Below are 19,668 nucleotides of genomic sequence, written 5' to 3'. Positions count from 1 at the left end.
AAGGAAGACTAGACAGATCTTGTTTCTGAAAGCTTTCTTCTCAGTCTCCTTCAGTTGGAAGTACACACCATGCCACACATCATAGTTTGAGATGTTGTATGCAGATCCCGAACAGCACACAATAATCATTCATGACACTTATTATTTATTTTTGGAAGATTAGTGATAGTTAACTTTGAGAGAAATTATGGCTAATGTTAAGATCTTGGACTTTGAAGGCAAGCTACCTGAATTTGGATTCCTATTTAATCATTTGCTAGTTGATATATTCTTATGCAAATTATCTAAACTCTATAAATAGGAATAAACATAATATTTGTGTGTTATTTTTGAAGATTAAATGTATAATGAAAATAGTACTTTATGTTTTGTGTATTATTTTTGAAGATTAAATGAATAAACCCATGTTATGTGCTTAGAAATGCACCAGGCAAACTATCAAGCACCCAACAAATGTTAATTATACATAGCTCAATGAAACAGTAGTAGACAAAACTGGAAAGAAAGATAAATTAAAGATATATTCCTGGAAGTGGAGTTGTGGTTCAAGTGGTAGAGTGCTAGTCTTGAACAATAAAGCTCTTGGACAACACCCAAACTCTGAGTTCAAGCCCCCCCCAATATATTCTAAACTTAATTTAAATACTATATAGCCATGCAGCTAAAATAGTATTTACTAATTTACATATGTCATTTCTGCTGAAAGCTAATACATATACGAATTCTCATTTTAGTGGATAAAAATGCCTGAAAAATGCCTGCTATTCTTATTGATTTGTAATGTTAATATCTGCATGCATTGTTTTTTTGTTGTGTGTTGTTTTCTTTTGTTTCTTGTCAGTGGTGGGGCTTGAACTCAGGGCGTGGGCACTGTCCTTGAGCTCTTTTGCTCAAGGCTAGTGATCTACCACTTTGAACCATAGGACCACTTCCAGTTTTCTGGTAGTTAATTGAAAATGAGAGTGTCATGGACTTTCCTGCCTGGGCTGGCTTTGAACTATGATCCTCAGATCTCAGCCTCCTGAGTAGTTAGGATTACAGGCATGAGCCTCTGGTTCCTGGTCTTACCAACAGAATAAAAGATAGCTGCTATATAAAAGAGTTCTGATATGTATTGGCCCATGGATTGAGTCTTGAACAAGCAATCTTTTTTTTTTTTTTTTTTTTTTTGTCTGTTGTGGGCTTGAACTCAGGGCCTGGGCGCTGTCCCTGAGCCTCTCTGTGCTCAAGGATCTCTGTGCTCTACCACTTGAGTCACAGTACCACTTCTAGTTTTTGAATGTTTAACTGGAGATAAGAATCTCATAGGGACTTTCCTGCCCAGGCTGGCTTTGAACCACAATCCTCAGATCTCAGCCTGCTGAGTAGCTAGGATTATAGGTGTGACCCACAGGTGCCCAGCTTGCATGCATTCTTAATGAATAATGCATAACTACCTTGTGGCTATCACTGACCCAAAAGAGGATCAGTAGCCCATGAGATAGTCTGACGCAAACATTTATACAAGAACAATGGTAATTAGTTTAACTAATTTCTTTGGAAATTGATATGGGAAGAAAATGTGTAGACTAGTCTTTGAAACAGAAACAAAGTAAAAATTCAAATATAGAAGTATTTAGCTCTGAGATTATTTGATGTAGAGAAAGTAGCAGAGTAATGTTAATGGTTGCACACTAGACAGCTATAAATGAAAACAGTTTGATCTTTATTAATGTACCCATAAAGCTTGTTACAACTTGACTTCTGCATAATTCACTTAGTTCTACCTAGACCACTTAACATTTAAATTAAGTATTGTTTAACCCCAGGCACTTACAAAAGCCACTTACGAAATGAATGAGTGTATATGAAAAGAGATACAGCCACAATTAATGTCTGAATTTTCAAGTGAGAAAGAGACCTAAAAGTAAATAACTATGTAAAGAAAAAAAGCCTTTGCACTCAGGCCTGTATGACAGGAGAAGTAAGAACAGCACTGCTTTGGATAACTTCTACAGATAATAGCATTATGACATAGTTCCCCATGCATAACCATGTAATTGTAGTACTTAGAGGGTTCTAGCTTTTTTTTTTTTTTCATAGTCCTCAACAAAAATCTTTAGTGGCATATCTGGTGGGAGAAAAATACCTGGTGTGGTATCTGTAGGAACACCAGAACTTGTTGATAGGTAGATGATTAACAGCAACATCCAGCAGGAGACCATGGTGTCTCATGAAGTGGCCGGAGAGAGAGACAAATGGCCAAGTTAGAGGTCATGTGAAAAATGGGAGCAACATGGATTTCAAATGTGCTTGGGGTGATTGTACGGGCTGAGGAGAACATTCTCGAGGAGCTGGATGTCCTCTATTACCACGTGGGAATAGAACCATGGAAATTTGGGTTTTTACTTCGGGTGTGAATAATCTGTATCACTAAGCAAGTGAGAAGGATGCCTTGTTTTGTAGGATGCTTTTCACTGAGACTGGGGTGAAAGTAATGGGCTGCAGGAAGTATTTGAGGTAGGAGAGTTTATTTTCCTTCCTTTTATCTTCCTTCCCCCTCACATAACCTTTCTTTTATTTAACTAAAAAAAACGTTAGAGTGAGATTTGCAGGTATTGGAATGGCCATCATAGAACTTTGTATTTCTTCAGTTCTGACCCTGTACCATTTGTTTTCCTCTCTCCCTCCCTCCCTCCCTCCTTCCCTCCTTCCCTTCCTCCCTTCCTCCCTTCCTTCCTTCCTCCCTTCCTTCCTTTCCCCCTTCCTTCCTTCCCCCTCTTCCTTTCTCCCTCCTCCCTTCCTTCCACCTCTCTCCCTCCTCCCTTCCTTTCCCCTTCTTTCTTTCTTTCTTTCTTTCTTTCTTTCTTTCTTTCTTTCTTTCTTTCTTTCTTTCTTTCTTTCTTTCTTTCTTTCTTTCTTTCTTTCTTCTTTCCTTCCTTCCTTCCTTCCTTCTCTTTCTTTCTTTCTCTTTTTTTTTTTTGTCAGTTGAGGCACTTGAATTCAGGGCCTGGGCACTGCCCCTGAACCTCTTTGTACTCAAGGCTAATGCTCTACCACTCGAGCCACAGTGCCACTTTCTGGATTTTGAGTGGTTAATTGGAGATAAGAGACTCACAGGGACTTTTCTGCCTGGGCTGGATTTGAACTGTGATTCTCCAATCTCAGCCTTCTGAACAGGTAGGATTTACAGGCATAAGCCACCATGCTTGGCTTGTGCTACTTGCTTTCTTAAGCACATAGAAAACAAAGGCAGTGAATAGAATATCTTTTAGACAGTCATCTTTATGAATTTCCGCAATGGCTTGCATCTCAATCACGCTCCCATTACAATTGCTCTGAAGTTTTGGGATCACTCTGACCTGGATATGAACGCTTTTGGAAGGTGCTATTTCTCTACCTGGCCCCTATACCAAGGTATTTTGCAGGGTTCTTTCTTTAAAATGCTATTTTTACCCTCCATTTGTTTATGACCTCACTTACTGTTATTGAGGTGATGACTCACAAATTTTTCTGGCCCAATCTCCTCTCTGTGCATCTGAATTTATATACACAACTGGACATAGATACATGAAATATTAAAAAAAGGAAGAACTTGGTCTCTTTTGTCTGCAATCTATTTTCTGGTCTCTTAATCCACATTTATTCAGTCTCTTAAGCCAAAACTCTTGTAATTCTTCCTTGGTCCCATTTCATTAGTACCTTCTTTGGCTTCTTTCCTCATCAGCTCAATCAGTTCCTTGTCAATGATTTCAACTTCTTTGCCTAATTAAAATCAAGCAAGTAGTTAATCAGTTTAGCTGTTTCTTTAATTTTACACCCAACTTTGTTAAAGGGAATAAAAACATAGCATGAACTTGTATCTACAAATTCAGTTTACAATTTCTGTGGAGACTTTTACTACACATGAATATGTTAAATGTTTACCTGTTACCTTCTGCTCCCTACCTCCCTGCCTCCTGTCTCCATTAGCAGCTTACCTCTCAACGATTTCACGGAGAAAATAGAGGTCAAGACTGGACATGTGATCACCTTTCTGCTATTAGCCCTATATTTCAAAGGCTGCCCATAATCAAAGCCCATCTTTGTTTATTTTGTCTTACCTCAGTAGAAATGATCACTTTTTAAGTTTCATACTTCAAGTCAGTCCTGTTACTGTATTTTTTTTAGATGATGTTCCTTTTAGTCTGCTCATTGGCCTTGTTCTGTCAGTTACCTTCAGTTATCTTTCTCTCAGATGTATCTCCAACTGTTTCCCTAGCTGTTTGTTTTTCCTAGTGAATATGCATAAATACATACATATAGACATGTATACATACACACATACATATATGCATATATAGGTATATATATATAGTCAAGCTTCATTTATTTGAAAGCAAATAAAATAAAAGAGAGCAAACCTCTTTCTTTTGGCCTGTTCTTACACGAAGCATCATTCTCATTTTATCCTCAATCACACTTCAAGAGACAGTGGTCTACATTTATTGTGTCTATTTCTAAATTCCCTTTCATTTACTTCATGGAAATCTAACTTCTATTCTTACAGCTCTATTAAAACCTCTTTTCCCAAAATTTTATAGTCAATGGACCTCTTTTATTTAAAAAAAGTCTTTTACTATAATATGAAAACAAGCTACAAATGAATAAATCATAGCAAAGTAGAATTTGCCTAGCCACCCCAATATTCACTTCACATTCTTCATATTCTCATAGCCTACAGCTTTGTCCAAAGGAAACATTGTTGGGTCTCTTGATGGCTATCTTATTATTTAGCTGTAAATTCTAGGCATTCTAGTTTTTAGTCTTGAACGTTTTTTAAAATAAGTTTTTAAAAATCTTTTGAAAGTACTGGGCTTTGAACTTTGGAACTTGTACTTGCTAGCACTGTACCACTGTTGTGCTGATTATTACCACCACTGTGCTGACTGTTGTGCTGATTATGGCTAAAATGGGGTCTCTCTTCCTGCTCAAGTGTGTGCCTTGACCACAATCTGGTTATTTTAAGCTTCCTGTCACAACTAGAAAGAAAGCTCTCCAACTCACTTAGGGAGGGGGTAGGGGGTGGGGCGATGAGGGGGGTTGGGGGGGGCTCATGAACTTTTTTGGCTACAGTTGCCTCAAAATGAGATCTTCCTAGTCTCAGCCTCCCAAGCAACTAGAATTAAAGCTGAGTCACTAGCACTTGGCTCTTTGATGCGTTGTTTAAGTCATTTGGGGGCCTAAAGATTCTCATCTATTTTTTTCCTGTCTTACAAATTATTTATAAGATAGCTCATAGAATTTCTCACAGTCGGAATTCTGCTGTTTGCAGAGCTATGATGCAGCATAGTACACATTTTTTTTAAATTGTGAAAATACCTTACAGAGGGGTTACAATTACATGAGCAAGGTAATGAGTACATTTCTTATCAAGCATTGTTGCCTCCTCCTTTGTTTCCCCTTCCCATCCCTTCCTATCTCCCCCCCCCCATCCCCCCTAAATTTGTAAAGTTTGTTTTTCGGCATAATGTCTTGTACATCTCATTGTTGCAATGGGTCCACATGTATCCCTGTCTAAACAAGTTATTTTTTCCCTTCCCCTCCACAAATTGAGTGAAGTAAGCCAGGCCCAAAGAAACATAGGTCCCATGGTTTCGGATTTGCAATAACTAGTATATATCTGAGACAAGCAGACATCTGAGATGATCAGATAAGTTGATGTTAGGCGAAATGAACCCCAAGATAGGGACTCAAATGGTTTTTCTTTCTTGCTATTGTTTCTAATATATTTATAAGATGATTTCTTTGTTGCTTTGTATGTCCCTCCCCCACAGTATAATCCCTGTTTTCACATGTTTTTTAATTGACCTAAATCCTTGATGATGTTCTTAGTCAATCCATTTGGCAAAACAATATTTGGCAAATTGTTTCTGCTTTCTCCTGCTATATGGTCTGCTTTTTTCCCCTGATATTACCACTCACTGATTTTTAACATCTGGATCCATTAATTCACAGTGACTGTGAAGTTCTTAAACTACCCAGATCAGAGAGGATTCTAAAATTGGGAGAATCGCTGTTGCAATGGTCAGTGGGTGACTCAGCAACATTTTGCTTCAGGGTATAGTCATATCACTCATGATTTTAAGCAGCCCTCTCAACGGATCCCAAGACTAGAAATGGACCTAATCCAGGAAAGATCCAAGGAAAGCCTCTTATCAATGGGTGTAGACCTCTATGACATATACAGGAGGCAAAAATGTTTCAGGGAATGTTTTGGCATAGAAATGCTAATAGCTTGAACCTAAGAGGTAGAGACCGAAAGAAATGAAGGAGAACTAGACTTCTGGGATTTTATGGTCATAAGAAAAAGAGAGAATGACTCCAGGGCTGACCCTTAGATGGGCTAGTGGAGTTCCATCACAGGCCCGAAGGGCAGGGCTCAGCCCCCAGAGAATTTCAGGCCTTGAAACCTGTACATATTTTCTCTTCTGGATTTGGAAACTGCTTGGTCCTACTGACCTCTTCATTTTTTTTTATTCTTTTCGAATGGGAATGTATGCTCTGGGCCTGTCACCCCATTGTATTTTGGAAATAGATAACTTGTATTCTAGTTTCACAAATCATATCCAGAGTCTTAGATGAGACTATGGAATTTTTAGTTGATATATAGAAAGATTTTGGACTTGGACTTTTGGGGATATGGCTATTGACTGAACATACTTTGAATGTTGAGCAGACATGAATTGTGAGAGAACAGGAAGGCAATAAAGTCTTGGCTTCTTTTGAATGCAAAATAAGAGTTCAAAACCACAATCCAGATTAAATGGATATTTATTCAAGCATTTGTATTTATATTTGGCATTATGTGAGTTTATAGTAATATTTCCTTCAAAATTTAGTACTTCATGAAGCTCACAATACTGCTCAAGTGATGGAGCACTATCTTAATAAGCATAGGGCTCTGAGTCAGTCCTCAGTACAGCCTAAAAATTTAGTACCACAGAACTTTCACAAACTTGTTTTATTTTACATTATACATTCATTATCAAATTATAATAGTGACATAATTATACCAATCATGATTAGTGAAAATGATTCATTTTTTGCATATCCTATGCCTAACCCCTGTTTTCTTTTAATTTTTTTGGTTGTATTATATCTATGCATTCAGAATCTATAGCCATTTACATACTGTATTCTTTTCATACTCATGTACTATATTTTAAATATCACGAATTCTTCTGTTAACATCTAGTTATTTTAATTCTTTGCAGTTTTTTCTTTAGGAAATTCTCTAAAAAATGTCCTCTGAGCTCTTTCAAGGTATGAAAAGTTTTTCTGGGACCATCTTCTTGTTTTTCATTGTCTTTTTCCTTTCCTTTCTCATTCTCCTTTTTAAAAATTTTCACTTTCTTCTCTATCTTCAAAAAAATTGGGGGACAAAAAAAGGTCTCTCTCTGTATAGTTCTCTCAAACTTGAGATTCTTCTACCTCTTACTCCTGAGTGATTGGATTGCAATTGTGAGACATCACAGCTGATTCTGAGACTTGAAGGTGAGTTTTGTGGATATAATATCCTTGATTCATGTGCTTTCCCTTAGTTAACCTGGCTTCTGTAATATAAAGCTTTATTAGCAAAAGTATAATAGTGGTAATTTTCTTTTCCATAGTCTATCTATGTGTTCTTTGATTAGATGCTAGAAAGACACTGAGAAACTTACAGGTTATTATCTTCATTAGATTGTTTTAAGGTCAACTGTCTGGACTCCTGATCTCACGCATATAGCACATTCTGTTAGAATGCCTTTAAAATCTTTTTTTTTTGTTTTGTTTTCAGAAAGTTTTCTTTTTATTATAGGTTTTGTATTTATTCTGTTCCCATTTTCTGAATTTCTTCTTCAGGCACTATTAATATCTATGCATTGGCTCTTCTTTGTTTATCTTCAATATTTGTTACTTGTCAAAACCTTTAAAACTTTTCTTTCTTATATTTCTGCGAGTTTCTTCCTTTTTACTTTTTTAGCTCTTTTATTCTTCTTTTCTAGAATATTTTTTCCTTTACACACATTATTTCCTCAGATCTGTCAACTAATTTGTGAGTTTTTAAATTCTTATGTGGCCAGACACTGGTGGCTCAGGCCTGTAATCTTAGCTACTCAGGAGGCTGAGATATGACCATCATAGTTTAAAGCCATCCTGGGCAGGAAGTCCATGAGATTCTTATCTTCAATAAACCACCAGAAAACCAAAAGTGGTGCTGTGGCTCAAGTGGTAGAGCGCTAGCCTTGAGCTGAAGAGCTGAGGGACAGCACCCAGGCCCAGAGTTCAAGTCCCATGATGGAAAAGTAAATTCTTATGTACTTTATCCTTTATAATTTCATATCATTTTTAACACCTAAGCCTATTTTGAAGGACATTATAATTTTTATGTTTTTAAGAGTGTATTTTTATATTCATTTTTCTTACAAGGAATACTATTTTGCTTATTCTTTTCTTAATAGATTTTTAAATTTTATTTTTGAGACAGAGTTTGCTGTGTAGCCTGGTCTGTCTTTGAATTCACAGTCCTCTTGTTTCACCCTGTTCAATGCTAGGATTATAATTATGTGCTACCATGCTCAGCTTTCATTCTTTATCTTTTCATTGTAATAATTTTGATTGTGATTCGACTTCTATGTCTTTCTACTGTTCATTTTATGCAACTTTCTTTTACATGAGCTTGAGAGGAGCACTTAATTTAGATGGTTTTCTGGACTTCTTCAAACTCTGTTATTGGTTTTGTGTTTAAAAAAATGGAAGCACAGAATTGTACCAAGAGCACAGAACTCCAAGGCCTGCATCTTGTATATACATTTTTCTAACTTGGGGAGGGAAAAGGAAATAACAAAATGCTGAAATAAGGATATGGATTTACCTATTGTAACAACGAGATGTATAAGACACTATATTGAAAAGGAACTTTACAACTTCTGGGGGTGGGGAGGGAGGAGTTGGGGAGGTGGGGAGGGAAGGGATGGTAGGGGAAAAACACAGGAGGAGGTAACAATGCTCAATAGGAAATGCACTCATTGCCTTGCTCATGGAACTGTAACCCCTCTGTACAGTATTTTTACAATAAAAATATACAAAAAATGGAAGCACAAAAACGGTGGGACAAAGGGTGAACCAATTCTATGTTGGAACTGAACTATACAACTTGGGGGAAGGAAGTTGGGAGGGAAATAACTGGGAGAGAACGAGGGAGGGGTGACACTGTTTAAAAAGAAATGTACTTATTATCTGACTTATGTAACTGTAACCCCTCTTTACAATAAAATTTTTTTTTCTTTTTGCTTATGTGGTGCTGAGGAATTGAACCCAGGGCCTCAGGCATGCAAGGCAAGCTCTCTACCACTGAGCCACCTTCCCAGCCCTACAATAAAAATTTAAAAACATTTATTTTTTATTTTTTTGTCAGTCATGGGGCCTGAATTCTGGGCCTGAGTGCTGTCCCTCAGCTCTTCAGCTCAAGGCTAGTGCTCTATCACTGGAGCCACAGCGCCACTTATGGCTTTTTCTGTTTATGTGGTGCTGAGGAATCGAACCCAGGGCCTCATGCTTGCAAGGCATGCACTCTACCACTGAGCTACCTTCCCAGCCCCATTAAAAATTTTTAAAAAGGGACTGAAAGAAATCTCGGTGGATTTCCTTACTCATTTCTTTCTTCTCATTCCTGTGTCTTTTTTACTTCAATTCTCCTTAACTTTATTATTCACAGTATTTTCTCCTTATCAGGGATATGGGCTCTAGCTTGGAGTATTCCTAAAGATATTAGTGAAAGCAAGAGTGCTCTAGGTCTTTCATTCTGTACCCCAGAACTCTTCTCCTTACTACTTCTCCTGACTACTGAGTTAAACATAATCCCTCCCAATTTCAATTGTACTTCTCAATTTATTTTATAGATTTGCAGTGAATATCTATTGGCTACTCCGATGTTCTACTCTCAGATCCATCTGCTGCCCTGTTAATTCCTCCTGCATGTGTACCAGAAGTACTGTGTTCTACCTACCACCACCCCAACTTGTTTCTATTTTGGAATCCCTTTGGAAAGTATGTGATCTAGATGTTCTGTTTTGGGTCACTTTTGTTCTTGATTCTTGAATTTCATCATTTAAGTCTCATGTGTTTATGTGAGCATTCAGGAAGATTCCAACTCTGTTATTCTGCGATTACTCTTATTTTTGGCTGAGTCCTCATTAGTGGTACTTTTTAAATTCTTATAATAGTGACTATCTTCAGCATGAATTTTCTTAGTTTCAATGACTCTGTTCTCTTGGTATTCTTTTTTTTTTTTTTTTTGTCGGTCGTGGGGCTTGAACTCTGGGCCTGGGCACTGTCCCTCAGCTCTTCAGCTCAAGGCCAGCGCTCTACCACTTGAGCTACAGCGCCACTTCCTCTTGGTATTCTTTTTTATTTCTCTTTACCCACTGTCTTAGCTGTTTTTGTGATTATCATTTCTTTTCTGTCTCATATATATCCATATTCCTCGGTATTCTGCTCTTAATTCTTTTTTCTTTCTTTTCTTTTTTATTTTATTTTATTGTATTTTTTATTTTTGTTAGTTGTGGGGCCTGAACTCTGGGCCTGGGTGCTGTTCCTCAGTTCTTCAGCTCAAAGCTAGCTCTCTACACTTGAGTCACAGCGCGACTTCCGGCTTTTCTGCTTATGTGGTGCTGAGGAATTGAACCCTGGGCCTCATGTATGCTAGGCAAGCACTCTACCACTGAGCCACCTTCCCAGCCCCTCTTTTCTCCTTTATACACAGTAGTTAGACTACATTTAAGTTTTGCTGTGTAGCTGTCTTTTTTTCACTTTTGTATTATTTCTTTTTTTTTTAGTATATATTTTTTATTGTAAAGATACTGTACAGAGGGGTTACAGTTACATGAGTAAGGTAATGAGTACATTTCCTATCCAGCATTGTTACCCCCTCCTTTGTTTTTCCCCTACCATCCCTTCTTGCCCCATCTCCCCAACACTCCCCCCCCCCTTGTAAAGTTCGTTTTCAACATGGTGTCTTGTACATCTTATTGTTACAATGGGTCAACCTATATCCTTTAGAATGGCTATAATCAAGAAATCTAATAACAACAGATGCTGGAGGGGATGTGGCCAAAAGGGAACCCTATTGCATTGTTGGTGGGACTGTAAACTTGTTCAACCACGTTGGAAAGCAGTATGGAGGTTCCTCAAAAGACTCCACATAGAGCTCCCCTATGACCCAGCAAACCACTTTTTGGCATTTACCCAAATGATCACAAACAAGACTACACTAAAGCTACCAGCACGACTATGTTTATTGCAGCATTATTTACCATAGCTAATATATGGAACCAACCCAAATGCCCCCCAGTAGATGAATGGATCAAGAAAATGTGGTATATATATACAATGGAATTCTATGCCTCCATCAGAAAGAATGACATTGCCTCATTTGTTAGGAAATGGAAAGAACTGGAAAAAATTATATTAAGTGAAGTAAGCCAGACCCAAAAAAACAAAGGTCCCATGGTTTCCCTTATCTACAATAACTCATATATGTAGCTCAGTCTTACCCTGGACAGTTATCTTTTTTCTTCTCTTGGCTTGTGTGTGTGTATGTAATATTTATATATATATATATATATATACACATATATAATACTGGTTTTGAAATTTCCATGTTGATATACATATCTGTATACAGTTTTCTGTGAGATAGTTCCATTTGAATTCCTACCCCAATGTTCAGACTCAGGAAGGTATCAAATTAAGAAAATATTCTCTTCAGACCTTGTCCATATACTTTTTCATGAATTATACCACTATCTATGCAGAAATTCAACAATCATCTAAGATAAGAGGCAGAAAATAAATGACAACTTGTTAACACTAATGAATAGTAGTGGTTTATATGGAGCATATTAGAGATGTAATGAGAATAATTGTCAGGTATTGTTGGATTCTATCTCTATTATATTTCTAAAACTTTTCACCTACTGAAGAACATGGGTGTTTCTTCTAGTACTACTAATGTAGTTATTAAAAATACTAGTATACAGTATTTGTGAAAACCTTATTTCTTATTTTTCTATGATGAATGCTCCAAAATGTGATAGTTGTGTCATGGTTAGTCATGGTTATATGTTTGTTACATGCATAGTTTTATATTGGACACCTAAATATTTTATAATAAAACTTCAATGAATCAAGTAATGACCAAATAGTGTTACATCACAACATAGATTAGGATCAAATAAATCTATTTTATTGGTTACAAGCACAGAGGTGATACTTTAAATATTCTTGAACATATTACAAACCAGAAATTAATAAAGCTTAAATTTTGTAACTTTTTTCAATAGTTTAGGACATCAGACATTTAGTTGCAACCTTTTATAATAGCCATGGTGAGGTATAATTAATGATAAATGATACATCAATATTCCACCCTAATATTTGATCTCCAAATGGCTGAATTTTGAAGATTGGATTACCCCCACAAGTGATGATTATTTAATTAGTTTTAATTAGTACTATATATTAAGTAAGTAGCTACAACATTTTGAAGATATTTTTCTGTTTTTATGGTGCTTGTCTTGGTGGCATCATCCTATGCCAATACCAAACTTATCTTTTATTATGAACTTATAGCCAGTACTGACAACTATCTTCCAATATCTTGGAGGGAACATGTACTGTACATACAGATCCATGCCAGGCGTACATCCCTTACTGGCAATTAGTGGAATTTATCTTGGTGTTGTTTTTCTCATCTGTTAGGGATCATTTTGAACAACCTCAATGATTTGACAGGGCTATCAAGAGCTCTAGTGAAATGACATATATAAAGTATCTGGCTGAGCAAATGAATCAGTGATCTTCAATTTATTTCTTTTATGGCATTTTGAACATGAAGAATAAACTTCTTGAGCCTTATTTATAAATCTTGTTCATGTCTATAATAAATTGTTACAGATCATTTTTTATCTTTGAAATTTGAAAGAGTAAGTCACAAAAAAGCAGTTCAGAATAACAAGGGCAATTAGTGTAATCTGCCAGCAGGCTTTCTGAAGATTAGAGATAGTTATTGGTACAAAGAGAAACAATGAAAATGTCGACATTTTGAGACACAAGATTTGCCTTTCTGTTTCTTTATTTCTTATTCATTGATAGCTAATTCAAATCCACTTAATTTTGATTGACATATCTTGTAATAATTAAATATATAAAAAACACAACCTTTACCCGCAGACTATAGACTTCTAAACAAATATCCACTTACAAAATGGCCAAAACCACAAGAGCTATTTGGAGAGCTTACTCCTAACAAACAGAAATCATAAAATGATTAAATCATTTTAATTTAAACGAGAAATCATAAAATGAACAAGACTCTTTTGTATATAATTTGTTAGTGTTAACGTTGAGAAAGAGTAGTGGTGATATTAGCATCAGGCTGTTAGCTTTTAGAAGTTAGGAAAACATGCACAATGCATGAAAAACCACTGCAGTCTGTGCCAACATTATTTTTGAGAATTCCCGTGGATTTTACCATGTAGTCACACAGTCTTCCTGCAGATGGCACTCCTATTCTACAGAATCATTATCTCTAGAACACTTGGTTACTACCTTATGTTAAGACAGGGAGAAAAGTGATTGTTTTAAAGGTTAAGTATACCATTTAAAAAGAAAATTATTTTACAAGGAATTTTCTTTTATCAAGGAAAAGATTCAACCTAGAAGTAGATAACAAGCCCCTCCTTTCTATGCTTTATCTTGAACCATCCCCCAGGTTTCATTTTGGACATATTTCTCTACTTTCATAGAATTTAGGGGTATTATTTGAGCTTAGGAAAATGATTATCTTTTTTTTTTTTTTTAAAAAAGCTGGATCTTGGGGTGACTGCACTTCCACCTGGGCCTCAATTAGCTTTTCCTTCCACTATGAGGCCCTGGCTGGTACTGAGAGTATAGGCCGTCAGGAGCTTGCAGGTATAGGATGGAAGAGTAAAGTAGAATTAACAAGACACCTAAATATAGCAACTTCTTCATTATGAAACCATGGTATATAATTTTATAGCATTTTTTATTGTGGTCAAGTGATTACATAAATTTCACAGTATTGTGAGGTAGTGATGCTTAGTTAAGGTCACAACCCATTATAACCTTCATGGGGCAAATTGTCTTTATTGTGGTCTATAAGGTTTATGAATTCTATGAGCTATGATAATGCAGTTATTTCTTTCATGTGGGGTGATATGTACATTTCTTTAATTTTAAATTTATTGTAAAGGTGTTATACTGAGGGTTTACAGTTACATAAGTAAGGCAAGAGTACATTTCTTGTCAAACATTGTTACCCCCTCTCTCATTTTTTCCCACTTCCTCCCCCCAACCACCAGTTTTCCTAACTCCAAGTTGTAAAGTTCATTTCCAATGTAGTGACTTGTGAGTATTTCTGTTGCATTGTTTCACCTTTTGTTCTTATTTTTTAACCTTTTGTTCTTTAAACCATGATATTTTATTTTATTTTATTTTGCTGGTCATGGGGCCTGAACTCCAGGCTCTGGGCCTTGAGCTTTTTAGCTCAAGGCTAGTGCTCTACCACTTGAGCCACAGCAACACTTCTGGCTTTCTCTGCTTTTGTGGTGCTGAGGAATCAAACTCAGGGCCTTATGCATGCAAGGCAAACACTCTACTACTGAGCCACCTTCCCAGCCCTTAAACCATGATATTTTAAAAACCACTTCTTAAGGCTTGCATTGTACATTTTATGCTTCTGGATAAACATGCAGAACTTTTTTAGTTCTTCGTTTTTTGTTTTGCCTGTCCTGGGTATTGAACTCAGGGCTTGGGTGCTGTTTCTGAGCCTCTTTTTTTTTTTAAATTGTGGAAATACCGTACAGAGGGGTTACAATTACATGGTTAAGGTAATGAGTACATTTATCAAGCATTGTTGCCTCCTCCTTTGTTTCCCCTTCCCAACACCCTGCCCCCCCATCCCTCCCCTGTCCCCCAGCCAAAGTTGTTCGTTTTTCGACATAACACTTGTACATCTCATTGTTGCAATGGGTTCACCTGTATCCCTATTTAAACAATTTGTTTTTCCCTTCCCCTCCACAAAGTATACCAACATCAAATACAGTGAGAGCAGGGGTTATACCGTGGGGGAGGGACGTACAAAGCAACAAAGAAATCATCTTATAAATATTTTGGGAACAATCACAAGAAAAACCACTTGAGTCCTCTTTGTGCTCAAGTGTTAATGCTCTGATGAATCAGCATAGCCTATGCAGCCATTTTGTCTATATGAAACATATAGAGTTTCAGGTCTCAGAGTTCTGGAATTTTTAGCCTATATCAGGCTTGGTACAACTGCAAAGTAATGCTAGTAAGAGTATGGTACATTGGCCATCTGCTTCTGAATCACTAAGATGTTTGTTAGGAAAAACAAAACAAAATCTTAGACCTGCCTTTCTTACCAACTACTGAAACAGATTCGATGTGGAATTTATAAGAAACTATTTTTACCCTCACCAAGATATGAGAACAATGGTAATTTCAGGACCTAGCAGTCCTTGAAGCACAAATTTAAAGTCTGATTTTGGTCCTGGCCTCCATTATTCTTAATTTTCACTGGAGACAGCATTGTTCACCCATGATGTTTGCTGGGTTATTTATTTATGTATTTTGAGACAGGATTTTGCTATGTGGCCCATACTTGTCTCCAAATTCTGATTCATCCTACCTCAGCCTCTCTGATGTTGGGATTATAGGTATGGGTCCCTATGTCTGTCTTTCTCATTCTTTATTCTCAATTAAAATTTGTCCTTAGCCCTTTATTCCCTAAAATAATCTGATAATCTTCAAAATTCAATGCACTAAATAAAGTCTTCATTGCTTGCTTCCAGGAACTCTAAACCCTAGCACATTTCTCCTAAATTAAGCCTGGCTGTCTGTGGGAACTTCTGCTGAAGTGTGTGTGTGTGTGTGTGTGTGTGTGTGTGTGTGTGTGTGTGTGTGTGTGTGTGTGTGTGTGTGTGTGTGTGTGTGTGTGTTTGCCAGTGGCTCGTGCTTGTATCCTAGCTACTCAGGAGGCTGAGATCTGTGGATCACAGTTCAAAGCCAGCCCTAGCAGATAAGTCCCCATGAGACTCTTACCTCCAATTCACCACTTGAAAACCGAAAATGGTACTGTGGCTCAAGTGTTGAGGACTAGCCTTGAGCACAAAGAGGCTCAGGAACAGAGCCCAGATCTTGAGTTCAAGCCTTACAACGGACCAAAAAAAATTATGTCTAGTTTCTGCTGACCATTCCTTTTTCTTCCATTTCATATTTATCAGTAAATGATCTCTTAAGGTCCGATCTTAAAAGTCTTTTAAAGTCAAATTTCCTTCCTTAAGCAAAAAATTCCTGAAACTCTCCAGGAGGAGACATGGAATGCTTACTGCCTGTTCTCCCATCTTTTGTTTCTTATTATCTTCTTGGGAATAGTTTTCATTTTGTTTGAATTCCCTGAAGCAAGCTGTATGTGTAGGAGAGAGTAAATGCTCAATAAATGTGTGTTGAGTACTGAAAAACTAAACAAACAAATCCCCAAACCACTCCTCATTTCTGTTTCTGTACATAAGGAGAAACCAAATTAGAATCCAATTAGTAAGGGAGCTCCTTGAGGATAGCACCCATGGCTTCTTCATCTGTAAATACAAACTAGCAAACCTGCGAAGAAGAATACCCATCTTTCTCTTCTGTTCCTTGTAAGAGTTTGGGATACTGCAGACATTAAAGGTAAGGACCATTTTTCACTCATGTGCATATCACCAACTCTGAGCATAGTAGTCAACACATAATAGCACTGGATAAATGTTGACTGAAATACAATTTAAGCAGCTACCTTTGGATCACTCTGTGTGACTGCATGTACAGCAATAAAGACAATTTCATTCTTCTACATGTGCCTGCCATGTGCTTACAAATAGAGGACGTGTCCTGTGTGCAGCAGCTATTGAGAGGCAGATGCAAGATTAGACATAAGGATGGTTCCTATCTATAAGCATCATCCTAAAGCAAAAGAGAGAGAGAGAAAAAAAAAACAAAAAAGAAAAATTTTCTGAGCATGCTGTAATGAAACATAATAATGGCTAGGGGGCAATGCTGGCATGTAGTATGTAACAGATTTCCACACAAGTGATTAGGGCAAACTTAAAAGCTCTTTGGAGTCAATTGAATGAACTTTGTTGCAATCACAGTATTCATATCCAATACCAAAACCAATATTAATCGGCATCCACTTTATGGCAGCATTCATTTTTTTGGAACCCAAGTCTTTTGATTTTTTAGATTAGTATGCTTCCTGGTTCACCATAATGTGATTTAATTTATTAGGGTTTGTTATTTGTTAAGAACAGCTTTTTTGCTAGGCTCTGGTTGGCTCATGGCTGTAATTCTAGCTACTCAGGTGGCTGAGATCTGAGGAATAAAGTTCAAAGCCAGCCTGACAAATCTCTAATTAACCAGCAAAAGCCTGAAGTGGATGTATGCCTTAAATGATAGAATGCCAGCCTAAGCACAAGGCCGAGTTCAAACTCCAGTACTGGTACACACACACACACACACACACACACACACACACACACACACACACACACACACGTACAAAATACACATTTTCCACCATTATGAGAATAGCATATTATCTTTGCAAAAATTCAAATGCAGAGGCATAGATGTTTAAGAAAGTAAAGTTCTCCTTATATCCAATCCTCTGCCATATAAATCATGGGTTAAAATTTATTTACCTATGTGTAAACTTTATATCTCTAATAGAAATCAAAGCATATTGTGGATGTTTTCCCACCAAAAGCTTTATGCCAAGTGGATTCAGATTGTCAGTGACTATCTGCACTAGTATTTTAGGTACCGGTTCTTTTAGACTAGTACATGTGGGGTCCACTTAAATGTTGGCCCTATAGCTCCTAACAGTCATTTTTCTTCTAATTTTTTTATATTAACATTATTGTGATTTTAGCCATTTTAATTTGTAACACATGGTGTGATTCAAACCACTGAGTCTTAGCATCTGTCAATGATAAGATCATTCTTTTCAGTTATATGAGGGTCTTGCCAATAGCATGGCAAAATTTGGCTTTTCATTGATATGTTATTAATGACAACGAAAGAGAACTTATGGGTAACATGTTTTTTGTTTTTTTTTCTAGTTAACTTCAGTCAGTTTCCGGAAGTCCCTTGTAAATGTTCACAGTAAGAGGATCTTGTATGTCGCAAAGCAAAACCTTTCTGTATCCTCAAGGTTTGTACGATGAGTTAATGTAATCTCCTAACCTTTCAATATGTTTCAGTCGCTATGATATGTTGAGGCATTCCAAGGTAGGAAGGAGATGGAAGAGGCCCTGGTGGGCTCAGCACACCTTTCGTTAGGAGTTTCCAGCAAAAGGGCAGTGACTTGTCATGGCTCTTGTCCTCCAGCTGCTGATTTAAGGGTTCTTTCATTTGAAACGTTCCCCTCTTTATTAGTGTGCCTTTTGTCTGCCATCTCTACATAGAGATATGCTACAAGAAAACAGTAGCATTGTTTTATGTGTATTACATATGAAAACACTCTATTAGTATGATATCACTTCTTCATATAATTTGTTACTAAGGAAATACACATTTGAGATACTTGGAATATATGCCAATTTCTTTTCTTTTTTGGTTGGTTATTTTATTTTTATTTTTTCACTTTAGTAATTTATTTTTTTAATTGTCAAGGTGTCAGTTACATAAGTAAGGTAATGAGTACATTTCTTGTCAACCTTGTTACTCCTTCCCTCAATTTTCTTCTACTTTCCCTCTCCCCCAACTCTCTCACAATTTGTGCAGATCATTTCCAACACCTTATCTGTGTATATCTCTGTTGCATTGGTTCCCCATTGTCCTTTTTCTCACCATTCTGTTGTTCTCCTTGATAGTGATATACATAACAGTATATTCAAAATTATGAATTTCTTGAAGACTCTGGCCATTTCTTTTCTTCCTGATATCCTAATTGTTTAGTATAATGACTAGCCTGTAATAGATAGGTAGTTAGTATTGTTGGCTGGCTCGCTTGCTGGATACATGGATAAATGAATAAACATGTGATTATGATTCTCCTTATGAATAGGCTATCTTAAGTTGCTATTTAGTAAATACTTCACTGTATTAAGGACACATCTGGGTAATCAACTAGACTGTGGTAACTGGTCTAGATGTTGTGTTTGGATGTATTAAAAACTGATTCAATTTGTCACATTTTAAGCAATCTACTACATTGATGGATTAACAGAAAATAAATGGTGAATATGATTGAGAAATTTTATGTAATTCTGCTTTCAAGGATTCATTCATCTTAAATATTGTCAGAATTATGTCTAGGATTTAGCAAATGATATGATCTCTACAGACCTTAAAGTTTAGATTTTTTAATGTTTCTTCTCCCTTTGATGAAAGTAGCATGTGATTAGAAGAATCAGGAATGAAGTAAAGGAAGAATACTTCTAATGAAAGATGAATGGAAATGATAGTTCCGTTTATACTAGTCTTCTCTTCTCAAACTCAACAAGACAGCCATGATGGGGTGCATGCAGCCACGGTGCCTTTTTAGACTTTCAGATTATCTCTAAATTTCACCATCCCCCACCCCCT

The sequence above is a fragment of the Dipodomys merriami genome, unplaced genomic scaffold, assembly GCF_024711535.1.
Source record: "Dipodomys merriami isolate MVZ:Mamm:240054 unplaced genomic scaffold, mDipMer1.0.p SCAF_9, whole genome shotgun sequence".
Lineage (NCBI taxonomy): Eukaryota > Metazoa > Chordata > Mammalia > Rodentia > Heteromyidae > Dipodomys > Dipodomys merriami.
This window is presented reverse-complemented; position numbering follows the sequence as displayed.